The sequence below is a fragment of the Balaenoptera ricei genome, chromosome 4 (genome assembly GCF_028023285.1).
Source record: "Balaenoptera ricei isolate mBalRic1 chromosome 4, mBalRic1.hap2, whole genome shotgun sequence".
Classification (NCBI taxonomy): Eukaryota; Metazoa; Chordata; class Mammalia; order Artiodactyla; family Balaenopteridae; genus Balaenoptera; species Balaenoptera ricei.
The window spans coordinates 69362917-69378981 of NC_082642.1; the positions used below are offsets into that span (position 1 = coordinate 69362917).

Consider the following 16065-nt stretch of genomic DNA (forward strand, 5'->3'; position numbering starts at 1 on the left):
GATCCATATGAATACCAATTATCCCATGAACTAGTCTTTAAATTCCCCACTCCTGCTTTCTTTTCTATTTGGAGCAATCTCTTCCTCTTCTGTCCATCATGGAGTTTCTCCCACTATTTTTTATTAATTACTATCTCATTCTGCCTCGAAATCCCTTGCTTCTCCAGTGTAGTCTGTTAATCAGCAGTATGGACATCACCAGGGAACTTGTTAGAAATGCAGAATTCCAGGGCTATGCCTTAGACCAAGATCCTGGGTGATTCCCATGCATATGACGATTTGAGAAGCACTGCCCTAATTCATTGTAAACCCCTTGGAGGCGGGGGGCATGGTGAATGGACAGCTTCGCTGTCTTGCCTCAGTTCCCTCCACAAGGCTCTGCGTCATCCAGTGCTTTGCACATAATAGGTGTTCAGTAAATCGGTGTTGTGTTGAACTGAATTTTACTTTTATTATTTTGAAGTCAGAAAAATCCAGTTTAGGAAAACTCAAATGTTAGGAAAGGATGTTCTAAAGTCAGAGCAGGAAGAAAGATATTCATTATTGATGCCACTCATGTCAACTAATCAATATTTCTTGGTCATCAACTACTACTGTACTTTTTCATGCATAAAATATTAGTATGGATCCTTGATCTTATAAAAAAAGATCTTCAGTCTAACCTTCACCTTCAAAAAATTCGTTTAGATAACTGAATCAAAACATGGTTGCTTTGTCATCCTTGTAAATATTTAATATATGCTATTAAAAGTCATGACAGTACTTTAAGGCACTGTACCTCCAAAAATGACTGGTAAATATCAAGATGTGATTTCATTAAATTATTTAAACAGATCAATTCATCATTTGTCTTGATTGTCTATAAAATACCATAAGCAACATTTTCTCATTTATAATTAAAGATGATTTTATACTGTAAGATATTTTCCAGTGTATGATTTTAAATCATTTGTGATATTTTCCTTTTACATACTTAATTTACAGTATTTTTCTGTGTAGAATTCTATTAAAAATTTAAAAGGGTTATGAGTACCATTAAGTCACATTTACCTGTCTGTATTCACTAATTGCTGTGGGTTAAATTAAGCACATCTTTAATTGTAGGTGGTTTCTTCCATTGCCTAGAAAGTTGCAAGTGTGCTTCTCTCACTATCAGCTGATATGTGCTTAGGGAACAGAAACTAATTTTAACATTAGCCCAAGTAAAATGTAATTAGGACGGCTAATCTGCTGAAAACTACCCCCACCTAAAATCCCTTTTTTTATGTAATGCCATTTTAATGGAAATGACATTTTTATGAAACACAAGTGACAAAGACATGAATGATGCCTGTGAGCCTTTTATTTAATTTTGTGTGTTCCCTAATTTGTTACTAAAGGGAGAGTAGGAGCTCTCCACTCCTACCATTTTGGATATGAAATTGATTTTTAAAGTAGAATTTTTCATGTAAAGACTCAATTTTACTTAAAATAATTGTTTAAAATAACAAACCTAAGTCATAATTGATTCTCTAAAAGGGCAATGTATGTGTGTGTGTGTGTGTGTGTGTGTGTGTGTGTGTGTGTGTATGGCATGACAACCATAAGTAGAAGGGTTTTGGGAATTATGTTTTCATCACTGCCCTTTTTCATTAATGTGGATGATTGAAACTGACGTTACTTGTGTGACTTTCCTTTCATTTTCTTTTAAGAATAGATACTCTGAATTTAGGGTTTGGATATTAAGGGCAATGTAAAGGGATTAATAATTCTCTTAGAAATAACAACTATTATTACTACCACCATTTATGAGTTCTTAGTTTATGCTAGGAACTATACTAAATATTTCAGGCTTTTCTTATTTGATGCTGTAACAATTTTGTGAGAATATTCTCATTGCATAGATTATAAAGACTCAAGCTCAGGGACTTTAAGAGACAACTAGTAAATGAATGGACCATTTGGGATTTGATTCCCTTGTAGCCTAAAGCCAATTTAATATTCTTAACCAATAGGCTCTAGAGACTCAATAAAAATGGTTGATTCTTAATGCTATGCTAGAAACCACAATGACAGAGTAACATGCACACCTGTCACCATTTTTCTCTTGCATTGTTTCTGAAATGAATTTGGGGCTTTAATTTTTGTGTTACTAGAGTGTGGTTTAAATTTGAGAGACTTGCTTTGAAATCCAAAATTATGTAAATGTTCAAAACCTTCTGTGAAATATAGGAAACACAACTGTGCTTTTTACCTATAGACCTGTGCTTAGGTGAGACCAAGTAATTGTCTAACTAAATGGTCATCAGAAAGCAATGCTAATAACTTACTCAATTCTTTGTCAAAACTCAAGTTCTTTCTGAAATGATTCTCCTTCTAAATTTAACAGTTTCTTTATTTTGCTAACCCAAGCTGATTTCACCTTTTGACTTTAATTTGAATATGATAAACATTATAATAATCTGAATTTTGATATTACAACCCATTTCAGAGATTAAAGCATTTTGATTAAGACACTCAGCACTTTGGCTTCCTGAAATAAGTGGAGAGTTAGTAATTACAAAATTAGTCATGTGGATCCATGTTCTGCCACTTACCAAGTGTATCTACTAGGGCTAGTGCTTGTAAGCAGTGAGGTGCCAAAGTAAAACTCATAGAAGGGTCACAGAGGAGCATCACTGGATATTTTAATTTTTCAAGGAAAGCACAAAGGTGCTTGACATCTGTCGGACATCTGTTGAATACTCTGCAAACTACTAGCTCAAAGAAGTTCATTGTTTTAGCATTAGATTGTACTGCATCGCTTTTGATGCTATCATATATTTACAAAGCTGTATTTTAAGTTTGCTTGTTAAAAGCAACTACCATATGAATAACAATGTACAATGGGAAATGAGAGTGGTGATGTCCAGTATGATTTCAATGTTTGAGAAGTGTGACCCAAAAGGAACACAAATTCCATTAGTAGATAATTGTGGTTATTTAAGAATGAAATTTAAAAAAATACCTTCTTTAAATTGTGTGTATTTTTTTCCAATTAGCTACTAAGATTATTAGGATATAAATACTTATTAAGTAGTTTGGATCTAATTACTTAAAATATGGAACTGTTACATATTTCATTATATATAATGAAATATAATTCACATGCCATACAATTTTCTCATTTAAAGTCTACAATTATTAGTTTTTACTATATTCACAGATTTGTGCAGTCATCACCAAAATCGATTTTAGACGATTCTCATCATCCCTTGAAGAAATGCCATACACACTGTCAGTCATTCTTCATTTCTCCCCAGCTTCCAGCAATTACTAATCTACTTTATGTCTCTATAGATTTGCCTATTCTGGATTTTCCATCTAAATGGAATCATTTAATATGTTGTCTTTTGTGACTATCTTCTTTCACTTAACATAATGTTTTCTAGGTTCATTCATGTTGTAGTGTGTATCACTATTTCATTATATTTTATTCCTGAATTATATTCTATTTTTAAGTACATTCAATTTATCCATTCATCATTTGATGGGCATTTGGATTATTTCCATTTTATTCCACATGGAATAAAGCTGCTATGAATATTTGTGTACCAATTTTTGTGTGAACATATATTTTTATTTTTCTTGACTATATAGAGTGAAATTAAAGAGTCATGACCCTATATTTACTTATTTGAGAAACCACCAGGTTGTCTTCCAAAATATTGCATCATTTTGTATTCTCACCAGCAGTGTATCAGTGTTCCAATTTCTCCACATCCTCACCAACACTCATTATTATATATTTCTTTGGTTAGAGCCACCCTAGTAGGTATAAAGTGGTATCTCATCTTGGCTTTAATTTGCATTTCTCTAATGGTTAATGATCTCTTAATATGCTTATTGGCAATTTGTATGTATTTAGAGAAATATATATTCAGATCCTTTACCCATTTCTTAATTGGATTGTCTTATTATTATTGAATTGTAAGGGTTTGGATACTTATGTATAATCTGAACACAAGTCCCTTATTAGACGTCTGATTTGCAAATATTTTCTCCTATGTTGTCTGGTCTATTTTCATTTTCTTGATGGTATCTATTGAAACACAATTTTTTTTAAATTTAATGAAGTCAAATTTATGTAGTTTGTCTTTTGGTATCATATTTAAGAATGCTTTCCCTAATCCTGAGGTCATGGAAAATTTCTCCTATATTTTCTAAGGGTTTTATTGTTTAAACTCTTACATTTAAGTCTATGATACAACTTTGAGTTGAGTATGGTATGAAGAAGGGATTCAGATTTATTTTTTTGCATATGAATGTCCTGTTTCACCAACACCATTTGTTGAAATGAATTTTCTTTCCTTATTGAATTGTCTTGGCTCCCTTGTTAAAATCAATTGACTAAAACTGTGAGGGTTTATTTCTGTATTTCCAATTCTATTCCATTGACCTCTGTATTTATCCTTATGCCAGTACCATACAGGCTTGATTTATAGACAAAGTCTGTGACTTTGTAGTAAGTTCTGAACTCAGGAAGTGTGAATCCTCCATCTTTGTTCATCTTTTTCAAGATTGTTTTGTTTATTCTGGGTCCCTTAAATTTTCATATGAATTTAGGATCAGCTTGGCCATTTGAGCAAAGAAGTCAGCTGCAATTTTGACAGGAATTACATTGAATCTGTAAATCAATCTGAGGTATAATGGCTCAATAATATTAAGAGTTTCAACTCATGAATATGGGATGTCTTCCCATTTATTTAGATATTCTTTAATTTCTTTCAATAAATTTTTGTAGTTTTCACAGAAGTTTGTACTATTTTTGTTAAATTTATTTCTAAGTATTTTATTAGTTATATTATGTTGTAAATATAATTGTTTTCTTAATTCCGTTTTTGGACTGTTCGCTGCTAATGTATAGAAATATTATTGATTTTTAATATTGATCTTATATGCTTCAGTTTTGAACTCATTTATTACTTCTTATATATATTTTTTATTGTGGTAAGGACACTTAACATGAGCTCTACTCTCTTAAGATATTTTTGATGGTACAAGACAGTATTGTTAACTACAGGCCGAATGGTATGTTGTAGATCTCCAGCGCTTAATAATCTTGTATAACTGAAACTTTATACCTATTGAATAACAGCTCACCATTTCCTCCTTACCCCAGTCCCTGGAAACCACAATTCTACACTTTGCTTCTATGTGTTTGACTTTTTTATATACCTCATGTAAGTGGAATCATGCAATATGTTTCCTTCAGTGACTGGCTTATTTCACTTGGCATAATGTCTTCAAGGTTCATCTATATTGTTGCATGTGGCATGATTTCCAGCTTTTCTTAAGGCTGAATAATATTCCATTGTGTACATATACACCTTTTCTTTGTCCATTCCTCCACTGCTGGACACTTAGTTGTTTTCCATTATCTTGGCTATTGTGGATAATGCTGCAATTCACATGGGAATGCAAATAGCTCTTTGAGATATTAATTTCAATTCTTTTGGATAAATATCCTAAAGTGGGATTGCTGAATCACATGGCATTTCTGTTTTTAATTTTTTGAGGAGACTCCATATTGTTTTCCATAATGGCTTCATCATTCTACATTCCCATCAAGAGTATACAAGGCTTTTGTTTTCTTCACATCTTCACCAACACTTGTTATTTATTATTGTTTTTTAATAATAGCTATCCTAAGGTATGAGATGATATCTCATTGTGGTTTTTATTTTCATTTCCCTGATGATTGGTGATATTGAGTAATCAATGCAATTCCTATCAAAATCCCAGTGGCATGTTTTAAGACAGAAATAGAAAAGCAATCCTAAAATGTATATGAAACCACAAAGGACCTCAAATAGCCAGACCAATCTTGAGAAAGAAGAAAGTGGAGGCATCACGCTTCCTGATTTCAAAATATATTACAAAGCTACAGTAACTAAAACAGCTAGGTACTGACATAAAGACAGACACATACACCAGTGTGACAGAATAGAAAGCCTCTAAATAAACTCCTGAATTATATGGTCAACTGATCTTCAACAATGATGCCAAGAATAAACAATGGGGAAAGGATAGTCTCTTCAACAAATGGTGTTGGGGAAAACTGAATATACACATGCAAAAGGATGAATTCAGATCCTTACTTTACACCATACACAAAAATCAACCCCAAATGGATTAAATACTTAACTGTAAGACATGGACATATAAAACTCTTTGAGGAAAACATAGGGGAAATGCTTCATGAAAATGGTCTTGGTAATGATTTCTTGAATATGATGTCAAAAGCACAGACAAAGAAGGAAAAACAGAAAAGTGGGACTATGTCAAACTAAAAAACTTCTGCATAGCAAAGAATATAATTAACAGTGAAAAGGCAACCTCTAGAATGGGAGAAAAAATTTGCAAACTATATATCTAATTAGGGATTAATATACAAAATATATAAGGAACTCCTTCAACTCAATAGCAACAACTCTAAAAGCTTACTGAAAAGTGAGCAAAAAACTTGAATAGACATTTCTCCAAAGAAGACACACAAGTAGCAATCAGGTATATTTAGTTTACGCTTCTTTTTCTAAGTTCTTGAAGTGGAAGTTTAGGTTATTTATTTGTAATCTTTCTTCTTTGATAATATAGGTGTTTACGGTTATAAATTTCCACTTAAGCACTGCATTAACAGCATCTCATAAGTTTTGGTATATTACATCTTCATTTTAATTTTCATTTATGTCAAGCTATTTTCTATTTTTCTTGTGATTTCGTCTTTAAACCATTGTTTATTTAGGAGGGTATTGTTCAATTTCCACACATTTGTGAATTTTCCGAATTTTTTTCTGTTACTGATTTCTAGTTTCATTCCACTGTAGTTGGAGAACATACTTTGGTTTTAATCATTTAAATTTATTGAGGCTTGTTTAATGCTCTAGTATATGGTCAATTCTAGAAAATATTCTTAAGAAGAATGTGTGTTCTGTTGTTGTTTGGTGAATTATCCTATACATGTATTAGGTCTAGATTATCATTCAGTCTTCTATTTCCTTATTGAACTCCTGCTGGTTGTTCTGTGCATTATAGAATGTGAAGTCTCCAAGTATTATTGTCTATTTCTTCCTTTATCCTGTTAGATTTTACTTTGTATTTTTGGGAACTCTATTTTAAGGCACATATATACTTTTTATATTGTATTTTCTTGATAGTTTGACCCTTTTATTAAAATAAAATGTCCTTCTTTGTTTCTAGTAACATTTTTTTTTGTCTTAAAATCTATGCTGTCTAATATTACTATAGCCACTCCAGCTTTCTTATGGTTGTTGTTTGCATGATACATACATAATTTCCATCCTTTTATTCTCAAATAATTTGTATTTTTAAATATAAATGGCTTTTGTAGACAGCATATAGTTGGATCTTGTTTTATCCAGTCTGACAAACTCTGTCTTTTGATTTGAGTTTCAAATCCATTCACATTTAATGTTTTCTATATAGTTTTTGATATAGTTGGATCTATATCTGCCCTTTACTTTTGATTTTATGTAACTCTCATGGGTTTTTTATTCCTCTGTTCCTCCCTTACTTCATATTTTTGCAAATATATTCATATATTAAGCAAATAATTTCTGATGTAACATTTTAATTCCTTGAATGAGTTTTTTATTATATTTTTTGAGTTATTTTCTTAGTGGTTTCTCTAGAATTTAACCATATTTATCTCAATTTATTATAATCTACTTCAGATTTATGCTTAATTCTGTGAGATATAGAACACTTACTCCTTTATAGCTGTATTTCCTCTCTTGCATTTTGTGCTATTATTATTTTATTTTATTTTATTTTTTTAACATCTTTATTGGAGTATAATTGCTTTACAATGGTGTGTTAGTTTCTGCTTTATAACAAAGTGAATCAGTTATACATATACATATGTTCCCATATCTCTTCCGTCTTGCGTCTCCCTCCCTCCCACCCTCCCTATCCCGCCCCTCTAGGTGGTCACAAAGCACTGAGCTGATCTCCCTGTGCTATGCGACTGCTTCCCACTAGCTATCTGTTTTACATTTGGTAGTGTATATATGTCCATGCCACTCTCTCACCCTGTCACATCTTACCCTTCCCCCTCCCCATATCCTCAAGTCCATTCTCTAGTAGGTCTGTGTCTTTATTCCCATCTTGCCACTAGGTTCTTCATGACCTTTTTTTTTTTTCCCTTAGATTCCATATATATGTGTTAGCATACTGTATTTGTCTTTCTCTTTCTGACTTACTTCACTCTGTATGACAGACTCTAACTCCATCCACCTCATTACAAATACATCCATTTCGTTTCTTTTTATGGCTGAGTAATATTCCATTGTATATATGTGCCACGTCTTCTTTATCCATTCATGTGTCGATGGACACTTAGGTGGCTTCCATGTCCTGGGTATTGTAAATAGAGCTGCAACGAACATTTTGGTACATGACTCTTTTTAAATTATGGTTTTCTCAGGGTATATGTCCAGTAGTGGGATTGCTGGATCGTATGGTAGTTCTATTTTTAGTTTTTTAAGGAACCTCCAAACTGTTCTCCATAGTGGCTGTATCAATTTACATTCCCACCAACAGTGCAAGAGTGCTCCCTTTTCTCCACACCCTCTCCAGCATTTATTGTTTCTAGATTTTTTGATGATGGCCATTCTGACCGGTGTGAGATGATATCTCCTTGTAGTTTTGATTTGCATTTCTCTAATGATTAATGACATTGAGCATTCTTTCATGTGTCTGTTGGCCATCTGTATATCTTCTTTGGAGAAACGTCTATTTAGGTCTTCTGCCCATTTTTGGATTGGGTTGTTTGTTTTTTTGTTATTGAGCTGCATGAGCTGCTTGTAAATCTTGGAGATTAATCCTTTGTCAGTTGCTTCATTTGCAAATCTTTTCTCACATTCTGATGGTTGTCTTTTGGTCTTGTTTATGGTTTCCTTTGCTGTGCAAAAGCTTTTAAGTTTCATTAGGTCCCATTTGTTTATTTTTGTTTTTATTTCCATTTCTCTAGGAGGTGGGTCAAAAAGAATCTTGCTGTGATTTATGTCATAGACTGTTCTGCCTATGTTTTCCTCTAAGAGTTTTGATAGTGTCTGGCCTTACATTTAGGTCTTTAATCCATTTTGAGTTTATTTTTGTGTATGGTGTTAGGGAGTGTTCTAATTTCATACTTTTACATGTAGCTGTCCAGTTTTCCCAGCACCACTTATTGAAGAGGCTGTCTTTTCTCCACTGTATATACTTGCCTCCTTTATCAATGATAAGGTGACCATATGTGCGTGGGTTTATCTCTGGGCTTTCTATTCTGTTCCATTAATCTATGTTTCTATTTTTGTGCCAGCACCAAACTGTCTTGATTACTGTAGCTTTGTAATATAGTCTGAAGTCAGGGAGCCTGATTCCTCCAGCTCCATTTTTCGTTCTCAAGATTGCTTTGGCTATTCGGGGTCTATTGTGTTTCCATACAAATTGTGAAATTTTTTGTTCTAGTTCTGTGAAAAATGCCAGTGGTAGTTTGATAGGGATTGCATTGAATCTGTAGATTGCTTTGGGTAGTAGAGTCATTTTCACAACGTTGATTCTTCCAATCCAAGAACATGGTATATCTCTCCATCTATTTGTATCATCTTTAATTTCTTTCATCAGTGTCTTATAATTTTCTGCATACAGGTCTTTTGTCTCCTTAGGTAGGTTTATTCCTAGATATTTTATTCTTTTTGTTGCAATGGTAAACAGGAGTGTTTTCTTAATTTCACTTTCAGATTTTTCATCATTAGTGTATAGGAATGCAAGAGATTTCTGTGCATTAATTTTGTATCCTGCTACTTTACCAAATTCATTGATTAGCTCTAGTAGTTTTCTGGTAGCATCTTTAGGATTATCTATGTATAGTGTCATGTCATCTGCAAACAGTGACAGTTTTACTTCTTCTTTTCCGATTTGTATTCTTTTATTTCTTTTTCTTCTCTGATTGCTGTGGCTAACACTTCCAAAACTATGTTGAATAATAGTGGTGAGAGTGGGCAACCTTGTCTTGTTCCTGATCTTAATGGAAATGGTTTCAGTTTTTCACCATTGAGGACAATGTTGGCTGTGGGTTTGTCATATATGGCCTTGATTATGTTGAGGAAAGTTCCCTCTATGCCTACTTTCTGCAGGGCTTTTATCATAAATGGGTGTTGAATTTTGTCAAAAGCTTTCTCTGCATCTATTGAGATGATCATATGGTTTTTCTCCTTCAGTTTGTTAATACGGTGTATCACGTTGATTGATTTGCATATATTGAAGAATCCTTGCATTCCTGGAATAAACCCCACTTGATCATGGTGTATGATCCTTTTAATGTGCTGTTGGATTCTGTTTGCTAGTATTTTGTTGAGGATTTTTGCATCCATGTTCATCAGTGATATTGGCCTGTAGTCTTCTTTCTTTGTGACATCTTTGTTTAGTTTTGGTATCAGGGTGATGTTGGCCTCGTAGAATGAGTTGGGGAGTGTTCCTCCCTCTGCAATATTTTGGAAGAGTTTGAGAAGGATAGGTGTTAGCTCTTCTCTAAATGTTTGATAGAATTTGGCTGTGAAGCCATCTGGTCCTGGGCTTTTGTTTGTTGGAAGATTTTTAATCACAGTTTCAATTTCAGTGCTTGTGATTGGTCTGTTCATATTTTCTATTTCTTCCTGGTTCAGTCTCAGCAGGTTGTGCATTTCTAAGAATTTGTCCTTTTCTTCCAGGTTGTCCATTTTATTGGCATATAGTTGCTTGTAGTAATCTCTCATGATCCTTTGTATTTCTGCAGTGTCAGTTGTTACTTCTCCTTTTTCATTTCTAATTCTATAGATTTGAGTCTTCTCCCTTTTTCTCTTGGTAAGTCTGCCTAATGGTTTATCAATTTTGTTTATCTTCTCAAAGAACCAGCTTTTAGTTTTATTGATCTTTGCTAACGTTTCCTTCATTTCTTTTTCATTTATTTCTGATCTGATATTTATGATTTCTTTCCTTCTGCTAGCTTTGGGGTTTTTTTGTTCTTCTTTCTCTAATTGCTTTAGGTGCAAGGTTAGGTTGTTTATTCAAGATGTTTCCTGTATCTTGAGGTAGGCTTGTATTGCTATAAACTTCCCTCTTAGAACTGCTTTTGCTGCATCTCATAGGTTTTGGGTCGTCGTGTCTCCATTGTCATTTGTTTCTAGGTATTTTTTGATTTCCCCTTTGATTTCTTCAGTGATCACTTCGTTATTAAGTAGTGTATTGTGTAGCCTCCATGTGTTTGTATTTTTTACAGATCTTTTCCTGTAATTGATATCTAGTCTCATAGCATTGTGGTCAGAAAAGATGCTTGATATGATTTCAATTTTCTTAAATTTACTGAGGCTTGATTTGTGACCCAAGGTGTGATCTGTCCTGGAGAATGTTCCATGAGCACTTGAGAAGAAACTGTATTCTGTTGTTTTTGGGTAGAATGTCATATAAGTATCAATTAAATCCATCTTGTTTAATGTATCATTTAAAGCTTGTGTTTCCTTATTTATGTTCATTTTGGATGAGCTGTCCATTGGTGAAAGTGGGGTGTTAAAGTCCCCTACTGTGATTCTGTTGCTGTCGATTTCCCCTTTTATGGCTGTTAGTATTTGCCTTATGTATTGAGGTGCTCCTATGTTGGGTGCATAAATATTTACAATTGTTATACCTTCTTCTTGGATCGATCCCTTGAACATTATATAGTGTCCTTCTTTGTCTCTTGTAATAGTCTTTGTTTTAAAGTCTATTTTGTCTGATATGAGAATTGCTACTCCAGCTTTCTTTTGATTTCCATTTGCATGGAATATCTTTTTCCATCCCCTCACTTTCAGTCTGTATGTGTCCATAGGTCTGAAGTGGGTCTCTTGTAGACAGCATATATATGTGTCTTGTTTTTGTATCCATTCAGCCAGTCTGTGTCTTTTGGTGGGAGCATTTAATCCATTTACATTTAAGGTAATTATTGATATGTATGTTCCTATTCCCATTTCCTTAAATGTTTTGGGTTTGTTATTGTAGGTGTGTTCCTTCTCTTGTGTTTCTTGCCTAGAGAAGTTCCTTTAGTATTTGTTGTAAAGCTGGTTTGGTGATGCAGAACTCTCTCAGCTTTTGCTTGTCTGTAAAGGTTTTAATTTCTCCATCAAATCTGAATGAGATCCTTGCTGGGTAGAGTAACCTTGGTTGTAGGTGTTTCTCCTTCATTACTTTAAGTATATCCTGCCACTCCCTTCTGGCTTGCAGAGTTTCTGCTGAAAGATCAGATGTTAACCTTATGGAGATTCCCTTGTGTGTTATTTGTTGTTTTTCCCTTGCTGCTTTTAATATGTTTTCTTTATATTTAATTTTTGATAGTTTGATTAATATGTGTCTTGGCGTGTTTCTCCTTGAGTTTATCCTGTATGGGACTCTCTGTGCTTCCAGGACTTGATTAACTATTTCCTTTCCCATATTAGGGAAGTTTTCAACTATAATCTCTTCAAATATTTTCTCAGTCCCTTTCTTTTTCTCTTCTTCTTCTGGGACCCCTATAATTCGAATGTTGGTGCATTTAATGTTGTCCCAGAGGTCTCTGAGACTGTCCTCAGTTCTTTTCATTCTTTTTTCTTTATTCTGCTCTGCAGTAGTTATTTCCACTCTTTTATCTTCCAGTTCTCTTATCCGTTCTTCTGCCTCAGTTATTCTGCTATTGATCCCATCTAGAGTATTTTTAATTACATTTATTGTGTTTTTCATTGTTGCTTGGTTCCTCTTTAGTTCTTCTATGTCCTTGTTAAATGTGTCTTTCATTTTGTCTATTCTATTTCCAAGATTTTGGATCATCTCTACTATCATTATTCTGAATTCTTTCTCAGGTAGACTGCCTATTTCCTCTTCATTTATTAGGTCTGGTGTGTTTTGACCCTGCTCCTTCATCTGCTGTGTGTTTTTCTGTTTTCTCATTTTGCTTATCTTACTGTGTTTGGGGTCTCCTTTTCACAGGCTGCAGGTTCGTAGTTCCTGTTGTTTTTGGTATCTGTCCCCAGTGGCTAAGGTTGGTTCAGTGGGTTGTGTAGGCTTCCTGGTGGAGGGGACTAGTGCCTGTGTTCTGGTGGATGAGGCTGGATCTTGTCTTTCTGGTGGGCATGTCCACGTCTGGTGGTGTGTTTTGGGGGTGTCTGTGGCCTTATTATGATTTTAGGCAGCCTCTCTGCTAATGGATGGGGCTGTGTTCCTGTCTTGCTAGTTGTTTGGCATAGGGTGTCCAGCACTGTAGCTTGCTGGTCGTTGAGTGAAGCTGGGTCTTGATGTTGAGATGGAGATCTCTGAGAGATTTTTGCCATTTGGTATTATGTGGATCTGGGAGGTCTCTTGTGGACCAGTGTCCTGAAGTTGGCTCTCCCACCTCAGAGGCACAGCCCTGATGCCTGGCTGGAGCACCAAGCGCCTTTCATCCACATGGCTCAGAATAAAAGGGAGAAAAAATAGAAAGAAAGAAAGAAAAAAGATAAAATAAAATAAAATAAAATAAAGTAAGATAAAATAAAATAAAGCTATTATAATAAAAAATAAGAAAAATTTTTTTTTAATTTTTTAAATAAATTTTTTAATTTTTTAAAATAAAAATAAGAAAACAATTATTAATAAAAATGTAAGAAAAAAATTTTTTAAAATAAAAAATAAGAAAAAAATTATTAAGAAAAAATTTATTAAGGAAAAAATTTTTTAAGTTTTTAAAATAAGAAAAAAATTATTAAGGAAAATTTTTTTAAATTTTTTAAAGTAAAAAAATAAGGAAAAAATTATTAAGAAAAATTTTATTACGAAAAAAAAATTTTCAAGTAAAAAAAAAAAAAAAAAATGGTGTACCGAACCCTAGGACAAATGGTGAAAGCAAAGCTATACAGACAAAATCTTACCCAGAAGCATACACATGTACACTCACAAAAAGAGGAAAAGGGGAAAAATTAATATAGCCTGCTCCCAAAGTCCACCTCCTCAATTTGGGATGATTCGTTGTCTATTCAGGCATTCAACAGATGCAGGTACATCAAGTTGTTTGTGGAGCTTTAATCCGCTGCTTCTGAGGCTGCTGGGAGAAATTTCCCTTTCTCTTCTTTGTTCGCACAGCTCCCGGGGTTCAGCTTTGGATTAGGACCCGCCTCTGCGTGTAAGTCTCCTGAGGGTGTCTGTTCTTCGCTCAGACAGGACGGGGTTAAAGGAGCAGCTGCTTCGGGGGCTCTGGCTCACTCAGGCCGGGGGGAGGGAGGGGTACGGAGGAGGCGGGGCGAGCCTGCGGCGGCAGAGGCCGGCATGACGTTGCAGCAGCCTGAGGCGCACTGTGCATTCTCCTGGGGAAGTTGTCCCTGGATCACGGGAGCCTGGCAGTGGCGGGCTGCACAGGCTCCCAGGAGGGGAGGTGTGGAGAGTGACCTGTGCTCGCACACAGGCTTCTTGGTGGCAGCAGCAGCAGCCTTAGCGTCTCATGCCCGTCTCTGGGGTCCGCGCTGATAGCCGCGGCTCGCGCCCGTCTCTGGAGTTCGTTTAGGTGGCGATCTGAATCCCCTCTCCTTGCGCACCGCGAAACAAAGAGGCAAGAAAAAGTCTCTTGCCTCTTCGGTGGCTGCAGCCTTTTTCCTGGACTCCCTCCCGGCTAGCTGTGGCGCACTAGCCCCCTTCAGGCTGTGTTCACGCCGCCAGCCCCAGTCCTCTCCCTGCGATCTGACCGAAGCCCGAGCCTCAGCTCGCAGCCCCGCCCAACCCGGCGGGTGAGCAGACAAGCCTCTCGGGCTGGTGAGTGCTGGTTGGCGCCGAGCCTCTGTGCGGGAGTCTCTCCGCTTTGCCCTCCGCACCCCTGTGGCTGCGCTCTCCTCCGTGGCTCCGAAGCTTCCCCCCCTGCCACCCACAGTCTCCGCCCGCGAAGTGGCTTCCTAGTGTGTGGAAACCTTTCCTCCTTCACGGCTCCCTCCCACTGGTGTAGGTTCTGTCCCTATTCTTTTGTCTCTGTTATTTCTTTTTTCTTTTGCCCTACCCAGGCACGTGGGGAATTTCTTGCCTTTTGGGAGGTCTGACGTCTTCTGCCAGCGTTCAGTGGGTGTTCTATAGGAGCAGCTCCACGTGTAGATGTATTTCTGATGTATCTGTGGGGAGGAGGGTGATCTCCGCATCTTACTCTTCTGCCATCTTGCCCAGACCCCCTGTGCTATTATTTTTATGTATGTATATTACATCTATGTTATTTTACGAATCCAACAATGTATTGTTATAATTATTACTTTATATTTTCGTAGCTTTTACAAAAGCAGGAAGAAGAAAGGAGAGCAAGTATTTATTTATGATGTTTTTATATTAACCTTCTTATTTAACATATCTTGTTCTTATTATTTGTTCCTATGGATTCAAGTTGCCATCTGGTGTGATTTCCCTAGGATGACCGTGGTTTTAGCAGGGCTATCTTTGACTTTCTTTTTCACCAATCTCTCTATTAATCTGTGTGCCTCTGTTCGTACCACAACCAGCTGTTAGGCTCCAGTAATTGCAAACACAGTTTTTGAGGCCAGTCTCTGTGGTTGTTCTAATATTGATAAGCCTCTTATTAACTGTCATTTTCCCTGGTTCTCTCTAATAAACTAGTTGGCTTATGGTTTAGTTTATTGCTCTCTTGAAGCTCCCAGACTTTTCTTACTTGCTTGCCGCTAAATATCCATTGCTTTTTAGAGTAACCTTAGACTTGAACTTCCCCACACTATGTTCAAAATAAAGTCAGTTCCCTTGGGAGAGCTTCAGATATCTCTCATCTTATAATTTGCTCTTTCCCTAGGCACAATCTCTGAATAATGACTCAAGAACTGGGAACAGGTAATATGGCCTGCGCCTCTTGGAGTATCATCCCTGATGTAAGAGCAGAATGCTGTGTAGGACAGTAGCCTTTGATCTTGTCGCCTTGTCTTTGCTAGCATGGAATTTTACCCTACAAATAAGCTGGATCAATGGATGTTGAATTCCAGTATTCTTCACCTGTCATGCTTGTCATAAAAGCTCTGTGTTATGAGTGGGACTAGTTGGAGAAAGTGA

The 16065-nt window shown here is 35.7% G+C and overlaps 1 protein-coding gene across 7 annotated transcripts in view; it reads left to right on the top strand.

Annotated features, from left to right (window-relative positions):
• The window catches only part of NAALADL2 (N-acetylated alpha-linked acidic dipeptidase like 2), a 1495600-nt gene that overhangs the window by 262291 nt on the left and 1217244 nt on the right, over positions 1 to 16065 (top strand). The window contains exon 4 of one of the 7 annotated variants that reach the window (XM_059922024.1): positions 15812 to 15849. The exons of the other annotated variants lie outside the window; for them this stretch is intronic. The gene's annotated coding sequence lies outside the window, so the exon portion shown is untranslated. The remainder of the gene's footprint in view (positions 1 to 15811; positions 15850 to 16065) is intronic. 7 annotated transcript variants of the gene reach the window in all.